Source organism: Hyaena hyaena, unplaced genomic scaffold (assembly GCF_003009895.1).
Source record: "Hyaena hyaena isolate Hyena2069 unplaced genomic scaffold, ASM300989v1 scaffold_129, whole genome shotgun sequence".
In the NCBI taxonomy this organism is placed as follows: domain Eukaryota; kingdom Metazoa; phylum Chordata; class Mammalia; order Carnivora; family Hyaenidae; genus Hyaena; species Hyaena hyaena.
Genome location: NW_024080763.1, coordinates 1,623,880 through 1,638,055, shown reverse-complemented (window position 1 = coordinate 1,638,055; position 14,176 = coordinate 1,623,880). Strand labels below are relative to the sequence as shown.

Sequence of the window (14,176 nt, the reverse complement as noted above, 5' to 3'; positions counted from 1 at the left end):
GGGGGGGGGGGGGGGGGGGGCTGGGGGTGCCCAAGAAGCCCCTTGGGACAATGCAAACCGAGGGCCGTCCCCGGATTCTAGGTGCCCCCGCCTCCTTCGTCCCTGCCCCACCAAGAGAAAACTCCCAGCGGGAAAGCCGCCTCCCCCAGGCTTGCAAATCAAGGACTGGCAAAAACGTGACTCGACCAGTGTGCCCGTGCCGGACGGCCCTTCTCGCCATGTGCAAAGCCCCGCCGGCGCCCCCCACTCCGCAAGCCCCCGCCGCGGCCGCGCCGCGGGCTCCCCCAGCAGCCGGGGACAGGACGCCCCCTCAGCCCCCAGGGCGACCGCCCCGGCCGGCCCAGCAGCCGCGGGGCCCGCCGCGGTGCGCCCGTATCCCGGCGGCGGCGGACGCAAACTTCCGCGAACAAAAGAGTTGTCTGCAAACGGTGCGGGAAGTTCGGGGTTAGCAGGGGCGCTCGGGTCCCCGGTCCCGGCGCCCTCGTCGCCGGCGCGAGCTGGGACGCGGAGAGGAGCACGCCCCCGGGCGCAGCCGTCCCCGCACCCGCCCCGGGGAAGCGCAGGCTCCCCCGCAGGGGCCGGGCTGGCTCGCTCCCCCGGCTGTGCTCTGACAAGTCTCACGCCTGCACCAGAGGGAAACCGCCTGACCCAACCCGAAAACAAGGCGGAAAAAAAAAAAAAAAGGAAGCCAGCGACATTAAAAAAATAATCGTAATTTAAAAATCTCAAAAGGGCCAGCCCAGCACACGCGAGAGCGGGGTCTGTCCCGCCGCCGGCCGCGGCGCACACGGCAGGGACCTCCGCTCGGGACCGGCCCCTCGGCCGCCGCCGTCGCCGCCGCCGCCGCCGCCGCCGCGCGGCCCGGGTCGCTTACTGTGCGCGGCGGGGCGCTCCGGGCGGGGGCCCCGCGCCGTCGCCGCCGGCGCTCGCCGAGTCGTCCGGGCTGCCCGCCGCGCGTCCGCCGCGCGCACGCTGTCCTGCCGGCGCCGAGCGCTTTGTACCGAGCGGCTCCCGGGGAGGAGGAAATCGACTTGTCACTTCCTGAACTGTTTGCAACTCGTCCCTTTAACCGGCCCCGGCCAGGCCGCCCGCGCCCGCCGCGCCCGCCGCCGCCGCGGGGCCGCCCGACCTCGGCTGCGTGTCGCGGGCTCGGGCGCTCTGGGGGCAGCGTCGCGGGCCCGGGCGCTCGGCGCGGCGGCGGCGGCGGCGGCGTGCAGGAGCCGGGCGTGCGGCGGCGGCGGCGGCGGCGGCGGCGGCGGGCGAGCGTGCAGTGCGCGCAGCCGCCGGTGGGCGGGGAGTGGGGGGGCCGCGGCGCGCCGCCGGCGGGGCTAGAGGGCGTCCTGCGAGCCGAGCCGCGCGCCGCTCGCCGAGCTCGCGCTTGCGAGGCCCCGGGACGCGGGAAGTGGCCCCCGGCCCGGGCCGCGCCGCCCACCCGCCCCCGCTCCGCGGCCGCCCGGGCCCGGGGCCAGGGGTCCCGCGGGCGTCTCCCCCGCCCCCCGCTCGAACGGGAGCAAAGGGGAAGAAAAAAGAAAAAAAAAAAACAACCACCCTGGGCCGCGTGGACTTCAGACGTCCAGCTTCCGGGTTTGTTGGGTTTTGAGGTTTCAAAGAAACGATCGTTTCGGTGGCGTGCTGGGCGGCCGAGGAGGGGGGGCCGCGTTAGTGTTGTTACACTTTGGGAAAATAAAGCGCTAGTTTCCTAACTCGGGGCGCTGATCGAAATAAAGGAATGTGTACTTCAGAAGCCACATGCAAAATATATGCAACTGGTGAAGGAAGGATTTGTGGTTGCTAAGCAGAGGCAGAGCATGTTTCGTTCTGTAACTTAGGATGTTGACTTAAGTTCAGGAATGTAACCCTGATAGAATAAGCAGAGTATTTTCATTGTACTGCTCACCTGGGGGAGGGGGACTGTTTTCCTTGCGAAGTCCTAGATTTCCCATTACTCCGTCCTACTAGTGTATGTTATTTTATTGACCTTGCATCCAAAGAGATTTTTAAAGAGAAGGTTGTTTTGTGTTTTTTTTTTAAGAACTCCCCTATGCCTGTTTTGTGTTCTCCTTTGCCAAAAAAACAAAACACCTCATTACTTTACATGGATTGTGTCTGCGCCATTTGAATGGTTCTATTCATAAATCAGGAAACTTTTTCTGTTGCTTCTAGGAACATTTAATTGGTTTTAATCCAATGTTTCAATCCCAGTATCAAACATAAATGAACAATTAACTTCTTGAGCACTTGGGAAACTATTATATTTCATGGCTATTGCTGAAATATTTCAGTTTCTCATCACACTGGACCCATTCTTTTTCAGAAAATCATGAGCTGACATCTCCTTTCACACCAACTCCAGCTCACTCCAGTGATTTCTTCTGCAAGATTAGGATGAACGAGTCAGAAGGACGTGAGTCTATTCATTCAAGTAGATGATGTGGGATATCACCAATTCATCCTACGAGAGCCAAAATGAGCTAACAGGGACAATGTTAAGATCCTGATATCCTTATCCATAAAGATTGCTTTAAAAGAATTTATCAAGGGCCAATTTTGAAGGCAAGAACCAAGTCTTCCTAAATTAAAGAAAAGGCACAAGGGATTCTTTGAGAATGGTTGCTACACTTGCCGAATGCCATTTTATCACAGCGTCACCTCGGCCTTTGAGCACTTTAAGAATATAGTTTAATTTACTTTTTTATTAGGAAGCCTAGAGTGACTCCTGCTGGCAAACATTCAGCTTATTCCCACACTTACTAGTTCACCAGGTCAACATAGAAAACAAAATGCAGGGGTCCCGAGCCTGAAGACCATTATCGCAACCATGATTCTTGTTGCTTTCGGGATGATTTTAGTCTCAGAAAATTCCAAGGATTGTGGTTACGGCAAGCTCCTTTACTGCAACGCCTCCTTTCCAACCTAAAGCAGCCTGTTTTTCTGGTTCTGAGGCTTTCTTGCAAATGCACAGAACTAAAATACCTGCTCAAGGAGTTGTGCTACTAATCACTGAATGGCTATTTCTCATGTCCTTAATTTGAATCTCCAAAGGCTAAAAAGTATATACATTAAGGCCTGGAAGGTCACTTAACCTTCCATACCATATGGGTCCTCCCACATTATGCAGTAACTCCTATAGATCTAAGACACCCCTACTTTTTAAGGCTATAGTACCTAGTTATTATAACTTAAAAAGTCCTATCCAAAGGTTGTATATTACAGTTTTGCTCAATTCAGAAGAGTAAATATAAATGCAGCTGAACTCTGGACGTAAAATAGTGTAAGCTGCGTGGGGGGCGTGGGGGGAGGCGGTCTACCTTTGTTCAATCCTTAAAGGTCAAAACCAAATCAAAACCAGATTTAGAACACAACCAGGCATCTAAACACAAATGCGTAAGTCCATTTAGGAATAAATCCATAAATAATCCGAAATGATCACTTGTAACTTTTCCATTATCAGTGACCACCACTAACTGGGGTAAGCCACGAACACCTGGGAACTATAAAATGCAGGGATCACATACAGACTCCCTCCAAGACTAGTATACGAAACCGGGAGAAAGCACACCAATACTGGCTCTCCTGGTCCCTCTCAAAGCAGAACCACCAAAGGGACACGCGTCATGTCTCCTCATCATGCCTAGGAGAATTTAAACTGAGGATTGCTCTATACTACAGTGTTCCCCTATTCCAAGTGTAAGGCTCTTAAGCAACAGGAGACAATAAGGGTGTATTTTACTAAGAAAGGGTGTAACCAACTATAACTTGTATCAACAAGCTAATAAAGTATTCACTAAGCACATTTGTGCAGAGGAGGGTAAAGGTTGGGTTCTGATATGCACTAAGGAGTGTCCCCGGTAGTTAGTGGGTGTTTTATTTTTGTGCCTTTAGAAGCAGATGAATGTGATATTCAAGCAACAGGGAGCTAAGCTTTGAGGTTTGAGCAAGGACTGGTCAATGTCATTCAGTTCTACCCCTCAATCTCTGTAAAAAGAGCTCGCCACTAAAAAGTCACAAACTAGTTTGTCTCTGAGAATAACATTGCATATATTCTACTTAGAATAAAGTGGATGAAACAAATATCGAACTTGTTAGACACTGGACCCAAGAGCACAGTATGCAGATGTGTAAGTATTAACCCCTTTATTCAGCTCCCAAAAGCCACTGCCTGTTTGTCTCAACTGTTGTATTAAAAGCCAGTCATTCACATTTCACACTGTCCTTTCTAAATCTGAAAAGACCTTTTATAAGGCAGAACCTTTTAAAATTGCTTATAATAGATGATGGGAAGACATCGCCAAGTCCACCTGAAGCATTTTCAAAGAGACGGGCCACTGAAAACAAGTTAGCAATATACATTTCTTTGGAAAATGTGGAAAGTGGTTATAGAGGAAAGTCAAAAATCTGAATCTACTATGGGGACAATTTTCTACTGTAGACTTTATTCACAAAAATAAGTTTGTTATATAATTGTTCCCACATCTATGAGCTAGCTACAACTAGCAGCCCTACCTACATGTGCATGTGATGACACACTAATCCTTCTGTTCTCTCCTTTCTGATCTTTTATATTATGTCCTGAAACTTTTCCACTGAAGAAAAGGAATTATAGCTCTGGCTGGAATCTCTCTCATATCGACAGACAGACAGACAGACAGACAGACAGAGATCAGATAGATAGCCAGACAGATAGCCATAAATACCTACACACAGAGAGGTATCGCCTGTATCTATAAACACACCTTTTTTAAGAGGCACTTAGATTCCTGAAGACAAAGTTACTTTTTGATTCAAGAACTAAATAAAACAAATGTGTTTCCATTGAAAAATAAATTCGATGGCAGTGAATTTAATGATACCAATCTAACTTCTTTGATATGAGAGTTGAAAGCAGCTTGAAGCGGAATGCCTATTGAAATCAGTGCATGTGAATCTGCACAGCTTTGTAACCAAATGTCTAGCACCATTGAGGTACGAGGCATGCCAGCTGGGACGGCATTGTGCGCCACAAAGTGTGGGTTGTAAGCCTAAGTCCCGAGCACAAACCCTGGTCTCCAAGTTGGCAGGTGCTGAAAACACAGCAAATGTCACGCTTGCAGCTCCCTGGATGGAAGAGCTCTGGGGAATGTAAGCTAAAAAGAACAGAGCAACAGTTAAAACTTATTTCAATTGGATATATTTTTTTCTTTTATTTTTTTGGCAAGTTAATAGTAGCTATTGGTGTTACGTGCTACCAGAAAACACAGGCACGAGAAAGTAAGACAGTGAAAAGTTTATGCATGGTAAATAAACAAAAGGAAGTATAATGAAGGCTGTTCACAATTTATATTCAAAGTTACTGGTATAAGACTTATCAAACCCATGTTACTATTTTAAGAGTAACATGGAAAAGCATAATTCATTCCTGACCTTTCCCTGATCTATTTATGATCAGAGCTGAAGTAGACTCTAATTGACATCACTATTAACCCAGTCAGTCACCCATAACCTAGCTTGGCCTCAGTCATTCCACCAAAAACATAGCTAAAAACAAGTGACAGTATCTTCATATTGTTATACATCAAGTTTTACCTAAAAAATATTTCAACAGCACACCCAAATGTTTACGCTATCATCTTCAAATGAAAATCATTTCCATTTTTTTCTTATATAGCCTTAAGTAGAATTCAGATTTAGTATTTACGATACAAGCCCAAAATTTACCTTAATTTTTCTCTCCTGCCAACTGTCTACCATGTAGTGTCATTGCCTCAAGTAAAATCTATTTTTAACACATCCCTAGTGATACGCTCAAAGCTACTGCTGTCCTGCCTATTCCCATAAAAGTGAAACCAAGTGAATTTCATTTTCATTACGTAGAAAGGAAACTGTGAAACGATGTACAGTTTGGGATTTCACAGAGTTTAAATACCCAATCTAAAGACTGCCGCCTTTGGATTTAAAATATCGCGGAAAATAATCGGTCCCCGGCTCCAGGGGGGAGAACATGATTGGGAGCAGTATGAAAAGAACATGTGCCCCACATAGTTATTAGCCTGTGAATTTCTTAACTCTCCTCAGCAGTTTGTCGCCCTTCTGGTTTAATCAAAAGCAAAGATGTTTTGTTTTGTTTTGTTTTATCCATTACTGTTTATAAGAGGGACTGGTCTTGCCTATCTTGGATGCACATAGCCTGCACCTGGTTTAATCAAAAGCAAAGATGTTTTGTTTTATTGTATCTATTACTGTTTATAAGAGGGACTGGCCTTGCCTATTTTGTGCCTATTATGCACATAGCCTGCACCTGACCTGAAACAGAGAGGGGCTGATAGAAGTTAGCTTGCTATTTTAAATACTACTTTACAGCTTCTCTTAACTTTTACCAAAAAACTCTCCCTCCGCCCAAAAAACAAAACAAAACAAAAAACCAAGACAAAAGTCTTGATCAAAACAAGGTTATTTAAGCATCATCGTAGCAATAAACTACCCAACTCAGGGAAGCTTTTATTATGTCCATCCTACAGACCTACATCATTATCATACTGACCTCATGTCTATAGAACTTTTTTAAAATAGTTCAAAGACTTCAGCTCTTTGTCACTAGAGAAAGTGACATTATTCTGTCAGTATTTCTCTAGTCACACTAAGCCAAATCCAGGCATTGGGATATTCACTTACCCACCAATAAAAAAGGTTAAGTAAACAAACAAATCTGAAAACCAAATATTTTCTAGACTAGGTAGGCTAAGCAACTGATTCACTATACGTGATATCCTATGCTGTCAGTTCCACTATAAACCAAGGTCAAATCAGATAAACTATTTAAAGTATTATCCAACCACAAACTTTGAAATGTCACTGTGAATGGCACCATTAACTCAATTTGAAACAAGAAAACTAAATACGACTCACTGATCAAAGAAATCCAATCGAGATGATGCGAGGTGGAAATCAATGATAAAACCCTAGCCCGCTGCTCCCTGAATAACAAGTGAGACCCAAATCCAACGTGACTTTCAGTGAACCTGATGCAGGGTTAGCTGAGGGACGTGCTCCGAGTCCCCTTGCTTCCTGTCACTGGAAACAGCACCTTAGCATTCAGACCTAACGACAGAAGTTGCATCACGTCATTGGCCATTTGTTTTTCAATTCAAATGCATCCAAATGAACATTTTCCCCATCACACCACATTTATTACTAAATAATTACCACTTAAACAGATAACGATCTTAAATCTGAGTATCCTTAGAGTCTACTGAAACACATCATAAAGACTGTTTGTTGAAAATCGGGAATTTTATCAGGTCCTCCTTTCTTAGCTTAAAAAACGATGCCTCAGCACCAGCCTTGTCTACAGACTAAAGAAGAAGGAGCTACACAGTATGATTTTTTAAGAAGTTCTGGAAGGCCCACCTGTTCCAAATTTTCACTCTCACTCATTCACCCGCCACTCGTCCTCTCCCCCACCATCGAAACGTTCTTGGGATACAGTGGGCCTGAACACATAACTCAGTGGCAGAGGAGTAAAATCTCAAGTCAATCTATTAGCCTCAATGGGAAGGACTCTTAGAGGAAAGACTACTTACTTGGCACTGGTGTGTGCTAGGAATCATGCTAAGTGGCTTCACATTGTTGTGGGGGTTTTTTTCATTTAATACTCACTCACACTTCTATTATGTGAGGTCTATGCAACCACTTTTGTCTCCGTTATTCGAAACTGCTCCAAAGAAATGTTCTGAAGGGAAAACCAAGTTTAAATAGATATGTGCTACCCACCAGGCACTTTCCCAGCACCATGAACCTACTTCAGTGTCACTGAGGGGATAAGCAGGTACAGGACAGGAAGGCAGTAGCCCAGAGAGGTACAGGGCCTAAGAAGGGCACGCCCACATACCCTACTCAAGCAAGGGTCTCTGCATGGCATGGGAGGGAAGGTAGAAGTCTCAGAGCCCTGGGGCTGTACAGTGCTGAATTAGGTCAGCTGTCAGTGTGATTCCTGTGTGTTGACTCAGGCCTAATCTTGATCTCGATCTTTCTATACATAAAATCCAAGCAGACTAAACAATTAGACGTAAACTCCTAAGTTTTTTGGATAAAACATAGCTATGGTCAAATGAATACAAACTGAATTATCAAATATATCACCAGGGACAAACATTACTCAAATCTAAAGTTTACCAATGAGTGCACAAAGACATTTTTAGATGGAAAAATACATGATTTTATGCTTCAAATCTTTTATTATATGTACATTTATTTTTTCATACACATAGATAACGTTGTTTAAAAGACCTGTAAAATGACCTAAAAACTGATATTTAGCTAATGGGAGTATTTAAACTTCCCATATATAGTGGAAACCTGGGGCACCTGGGTAGCTCAGTTGGTTAAGCATCTGACAAGTGATTTCGGCTCAGCTCATGATCTCACGGTTCATGAGACTGAGCCCCTCATTGGGCCCTGCACCAATAGCACAGAGAAGCTACTTAGGATTCTCTCTCTCAAAATAAATAAATAAACATTTATAGTAGAAACCTATTTTGTAAGCCTGTCTCCAAACCTCAGATCAATTTCAGCAGGTATTATGGACTGAATGTTTGTGTCACAACCCCCCCTCCCCAAAGTCACATGTTGAAGCCCTAATCCCCATCGTGATGGTATCTGGAAATGGGGCCTCTGGGAGGTAACTGGGGTTAGATGAAGTCATGCAGGCGGGGCTCTCATGATGAAATTAGCACCCCTATGAGAGGGAGACACAAGAGAACCTGCTCTTGTGCTCTCTCTCTCCCCCTGGAAGCATGCACCAGGGGTCGTGTGAACATACAGGGGGATGGCAGCCACCTACAAGCCAAGGGCAGAGGCTTCAGAATGAAGTCTATCTTGCTGGCACCTTGATCTTGGACTTCCCGGTCCCTAGACCGTGAAGAGTAAATTTCTGTTGTTTAAGCTACCCAGGCAATGGCAGCCCGGTAGTTGAGATATCACCTACTGACCACCCCCATTTTACAGACAGGAAACCTGAGGGCCAGAAAGGGAAAGTGACCTGCCTGTATTGCCATCATTTTTCCCTCCCAAATCCAGTATTTCAAAATTATCATTTCTCTTTGATATGTATTCTACTACTTAACAGAGTTCAAACACTGTGTTACTATAGACTGAAAGGAACGAAAACAAATCAAATTTCAAGTTCAGAAAATAATGATACTGCATTTGTCATAAATTGAATCATGAATCAAAAGGACTTAGTAACAAAAGGGACCCTCTTACTTCTGGCTGAGTAACACCTTCACTGTACAGATTCGAAGACGAAAGCTCAGAGCACTAAACCGACAAACCTCTGGAGAAGACGGGCTTATTGCACAGTGAGGTCTGGTACGTGGACTTCCCCTCAGGGTTGAAACCAGCTAATTGCTTTTTAACTAAATAATGACCACACCAGTTGGCACTCCCAACTACAAAGCCATATGGAATTCAATCCTGTCTCCTGAGCAAACTATATTATCAATTTTTTTTGACCCAAGTGGTTCTCTTCACAAAATCAGAGCTTTCCTGCTAGACACGTTAGGGCCCCCACAGGAATAAATGGCTCTGACTCGTGCGCCTCGCTTAGCATTGCTTCTCAAAAATCAGCAAATATTCTTCCCATTCAAAACAATGGCGCAGAAGCACTTTCGCTGAATCACAAATGGGCCTCAAAGGTTACATTTTATGAATAAGACAGCATGCAGTGTTTTTCATTCACAACTTCGAGCCCGTCTTCCAAAACTTGCATACAGCTCCTCAATTCAGCCCAGTATGTTTTATTAAATGCCATATTATGGTTTTCCCCATTCAGACTCCAACTAGGCTTCTTGTTGAGGACATGGAAGGAAAACTTAATTACTGCTGCTTCAGTGCATCTAAATTCATTTCATTACCAAAATCAACAGAGTGGGGGCTAGATGCTGTAGCAGAAAGGGGGCCGGATATGGAATGTAAACTGCTCCTTCCTCCACTCTTTCCCTAGCCACCCCGCCCCGCGAAGTTCCATGGTTGGAAAGCATCCTAACGTGGGTTCTTTTGGTTTTGTTTTTTTTTTTTTCCAGCCAGGATATACTAAAATTAGATGGGAACAAAGGACTGACATTTTCATACACGAGGAGGGGTTAGGAGAAAACGTGCGCTGGCAGCATCCACTCTCTCCTACATTTAGCTTCTCCCCACCACACTCCGTCCATCTTTGATGAGCAGCAAGGAGAGCAACGGCCAGCCCAGTGGCGAATCTCTGAGAATGCCTAACTGCTTCGTCCATAGGTATGTTAATGAAGGAGGAATACAGTTCACGGGGCCCTTATTCACCTGGAGTATTTTCATATTTCTTTCTAGGCTCCTCATATAATGTCCACGATATGCTAATCGCTGGTTCGCGTGTAAATTTTTAGGTATTTGGAGAAACAAATACGATACATATGCTTTCCTTAACAAAGCTTCCGGGTCGCATGCACAGTAAAGATCACTCACAAAGGTACTTATTTTCTGCTTCAGTGATAACAGTATATACTTTAATATAGAAAAGAATTTATCATTTCTTCCGAATGGGCCACTTAAAAATGAAAAAAGTAGATTTGGGGTTGTTGTTTTTTTTTTATCTTTCTCTAATAAACTGGGCAAGTAACTTGCAAATCCTCTAAGGCACAATTGCTCTCTTGGTTGTTAAGTCTTGGTTACAATGGTATCAGCATGACAAAAGTACATTCTGCCAGCCTCTACATCTAGTTTTTTGAAGTTCTACTTCATAAAAGCAGGATATTGATACATTCAAGTCTTGTGAATTATTCCTATCTTTTTAATTTGGTTTCCCTGGGCCTAAACTATAGGTCTACACAGTGACAGCCCAAAATTTAGTTTGAGAAGCCCTTTAACGATTAGTCTAATGCACTGAGTTGTAAAGATTTTTAAAACTCAGTAAGTACCAACTCAAGATCTCTTTTTTCCTGGTTACTGGAGCCCATCTTGACATCTAAGCTGGAAATGAATGATCTTTCAACAACACGCCAGGGATTTTGCTAAGGTCATATTCAATCATTCATTAGGCTCCTTCCCCCTTGCTTTTCAGAGTTCTATTGTGGGGCTGGTTTTATTCAGCATTTATGTAGCCTGTGGGCTTGGGTGTTTGTCTGCTTAATGTTGAGTTTCATTTCTATGCCCCTAACATAGGAATCCATCAATTGACCAAAGAATTTCAAAGTATTCTTTTACTTTTCTAACAAATTGCATGGTGTGTATGAAGAATAAATTAGCATTAATTTTCTTCCATTAACTGTTAATAAAACACGCTCATGTGCTCCCCCTTCTTCTAAGGACATCTCTGTTTCCTGCCTAACAGAGAAATGACAAGGGTTTCCGAATTTTTTCCCACTAAGCAATTGTCCTTCAACCTAGTATGCTTCTGTCTCCCACAATCAAGCTCTAGGTTACAGGCAGCCTCCTTCCAGTGAAGTGTACTAGACAAGACTCCTTTCAGAGTCCATCAACATCCCCCCTCCCGTGCACGCATCCATACACACACACACACACACACACACACACACACACAGCTAAAGAGGTTTTACTACTGTGGAACACAAGACACTTGGTCTCTTGCTTTCAAAGCAGAAAGCTGTCTCTGGAGCGCATACATGCTAGCTCGCTGTGCCAAAAACAGGAAATCAAACCCAGGTCTCCCCGCAGCAGAGTGCTGGCCTAGAGAGCAACGGACTTTTCACATTTGTATATATTTTCATTATGGGCTACCAGACACATACACACGTGCATGAATATAGAAAATGAAGGTATTTAAGGAAACATAAATCAACTCTGTTGACAAAAGCAGGGATACTGTCTCTCTGCACATCAATTTAAGGAAAATATTTCAAAGGCTAGAGGCTAATATATGTTTCTTAAAGTTTCTATTATACTCCGGATGAATGTGAATTAACATATATGTATTTATGTACTACATCACTACATTACAGTATCACAGAAAATTAAGAGTAATAATAGTGAACTGAAAACACATTATTCACCGCAAAAACGAAAAGTTTTTTGTATATGTTTACCTCCCTTCTTTCCCCCAAATAACAGAAAATTGCATGCACATCGCAGATGAAGAGGAAAGGAGAATTTGCGGCTACTACAATGGGGGTGGGGGAGGGGAATCGCTCATGGACAGTTTGTACTTATTTTAAAATGGCTTCGGTCAAGCTGCCAAGAGTAGTGTCAGGTTTGATTCTCATGCATAAATGCCAGGCCCAAAAAGCAACTCTAACTTGTGCACCTGGCTTAAAACAAAATGTTCTGAAAACTTTCTATTTGTTAATTGGTGTAACCCTCCCATTCAGCCTCAAATCCCCTCGGCCTGGCCTGCGCACTTCCCAGCACAGAAGCACCCCGGCTCTGCAGCAATAACACCATAATGAGAAGCAACAATGCGGTGCAGGCTCCAGGGAGAAACTTCGTTTGCATTTCAAACAAGTTTCCTCAAAATACGAGTGTCTTTTGATGAAGTAAAATTACAATCCCAACTCTTCATCCAGAGAAACCAGCACTCACCACATAACTCACTGCTCCCTTTTATAACCGCATAATTTCTTCCGGGTACCCACACAGTCATGTGACATAACAAAACCAAGTGCAAGCGTTACATATTTACGACTGGTTTCAGTAACTTCGGGGCACTTACTGGCCTGGTTTCTAAAGTGTGGTATTATTTGGAAAGACTAATTTACTGTTAGCATTCTGGTACCTTCCATTTGTTCTACTTGCAATCTCTGAGGCGCTGGCTTCCAGCACAACTAACTGATAAGGAGAGATGGCAAATCCTTCTCCTAACCTTAGCAACAGCTCCATGACCCTCCAAAATCCTTCATCTTTGCAAATGGAACATACCGCTCGCCCCCACCCAAGGGTGACTTGAGGAGCTTTTCAACAAAGGCCCACTCCAAGCCGTCAGTGAATCAAGCCCAATGTCTGTCTGGCGGCACAGAAAGCCCAATTTGTTAGAGCAGTGCTTTCAAATAGCATACATAACCACCCAAAACCCTCAAAAATTACTCCCATTCTATTTTGTTATTTGACATCAAGAATTAGTAATATGAAAGAACAAAGACCAAACCTCCTTGATAAATTATAAACTATGTTTCTGTGGGTTAAGATCCCGAGCCTAGTTTGTAAAATCAACACAATGGTTTTACAAGTTTAAGTCATATACATTGTGAAGTAACTTTTCACTCTTTACATGATAAAAATGAAAGCTTTTCAAACAATTTTATTTGTGTTGAGAGCTTATGTAAATGTCTTCGGTTATCTTGTGCAAGGCAGGTAGTAATCTTAATGGCTGATTAATGCTGATTTAAATCAAACCCCTCTCCCCCCACCCCACTCCCACCCCACTCAGGGACAAAATAAAAAGAGAAAGGGCTGTAATGCTAGATTTACTCATTACTGGATTAACATCTGCCAGACAAACAAAAACCCAACAGACCCAAATAGCTGAAAATCATCAAAATCTATATCACTTTAAAACTTGTATTGTGGCTCCAACATATCAGTCCAAAATGACAAAAATGGCGTCATATATTAACATATCTTTCCAAAAACGTTCATTAATAAACTGTTTCTCTTGCTAATTGGCCCTAACTAGAATATCTTTGTCCTGAGTCCCTGGGGGCTTATATATACATTTAGCTTACGCCCTCCTCCACAGAAGAATGACACTATTCAGTTCTCAATTCAGTAAGTCTGTTAAGACAAAAGGGAGATGGAGGAAAGTAATGAAGGATGGATGACTCACCAACTCCCAGGCCACAGACCAACAGTGTCACTAACAAGGGGGTGCAGAGCTCCTGAAACTTCTACTTAACTTCTCTGAGCGTTTTCTCCAGACCAGTCCTGGTGCCACCACTGAACTGTAAGTGCCATTAAGGCAGAGACTTAGCACCTGGGAACCAGAATATGCTAGAGGAACAGAATGGGTTTTAAGACAGACCCAAAGAATCCTGGCTCCACCCTTTACTCGTCCTTCTAGCAGAAACAGGAATAAGGAATACCTACCTTGAGGAGATATTGGGAGGATTCAAGGATTTAATATGATAACGTAACTTTAACACAGTGCCTGCAGGTAACTGTATCTGTTAGCTGCCTTTCCTACTTCCTGTGTTTCCCTCACAGCTTGTAAAAAAAAAAGCCC

At 44.3% G+C, this 14,176-nt stretch overlaps 1 protein-coding gene across 1 annotated transcript in view; it reads right to left on the bottom strand.

The window, feature by feature from the left end:
* Positions 1-1,189, bottom strand: part of FAM53B (family with sequence similarity 53 member B) — a 106,997-nt gene extending 105,808 nt beyond the window's left edge. Inside the window, exon 1 of the mRNA XM_039237907.1 lies at positions 875-1,189. The gene's annotated coding sequence lies outside the window, so the exon portion shown is untranslated. The remainder of the gene's footprint in view (positions 1-874) is intronic.
* Between the last annotated feature and the right edge of the window lie 12,987 nt (positions 1,190-14,176).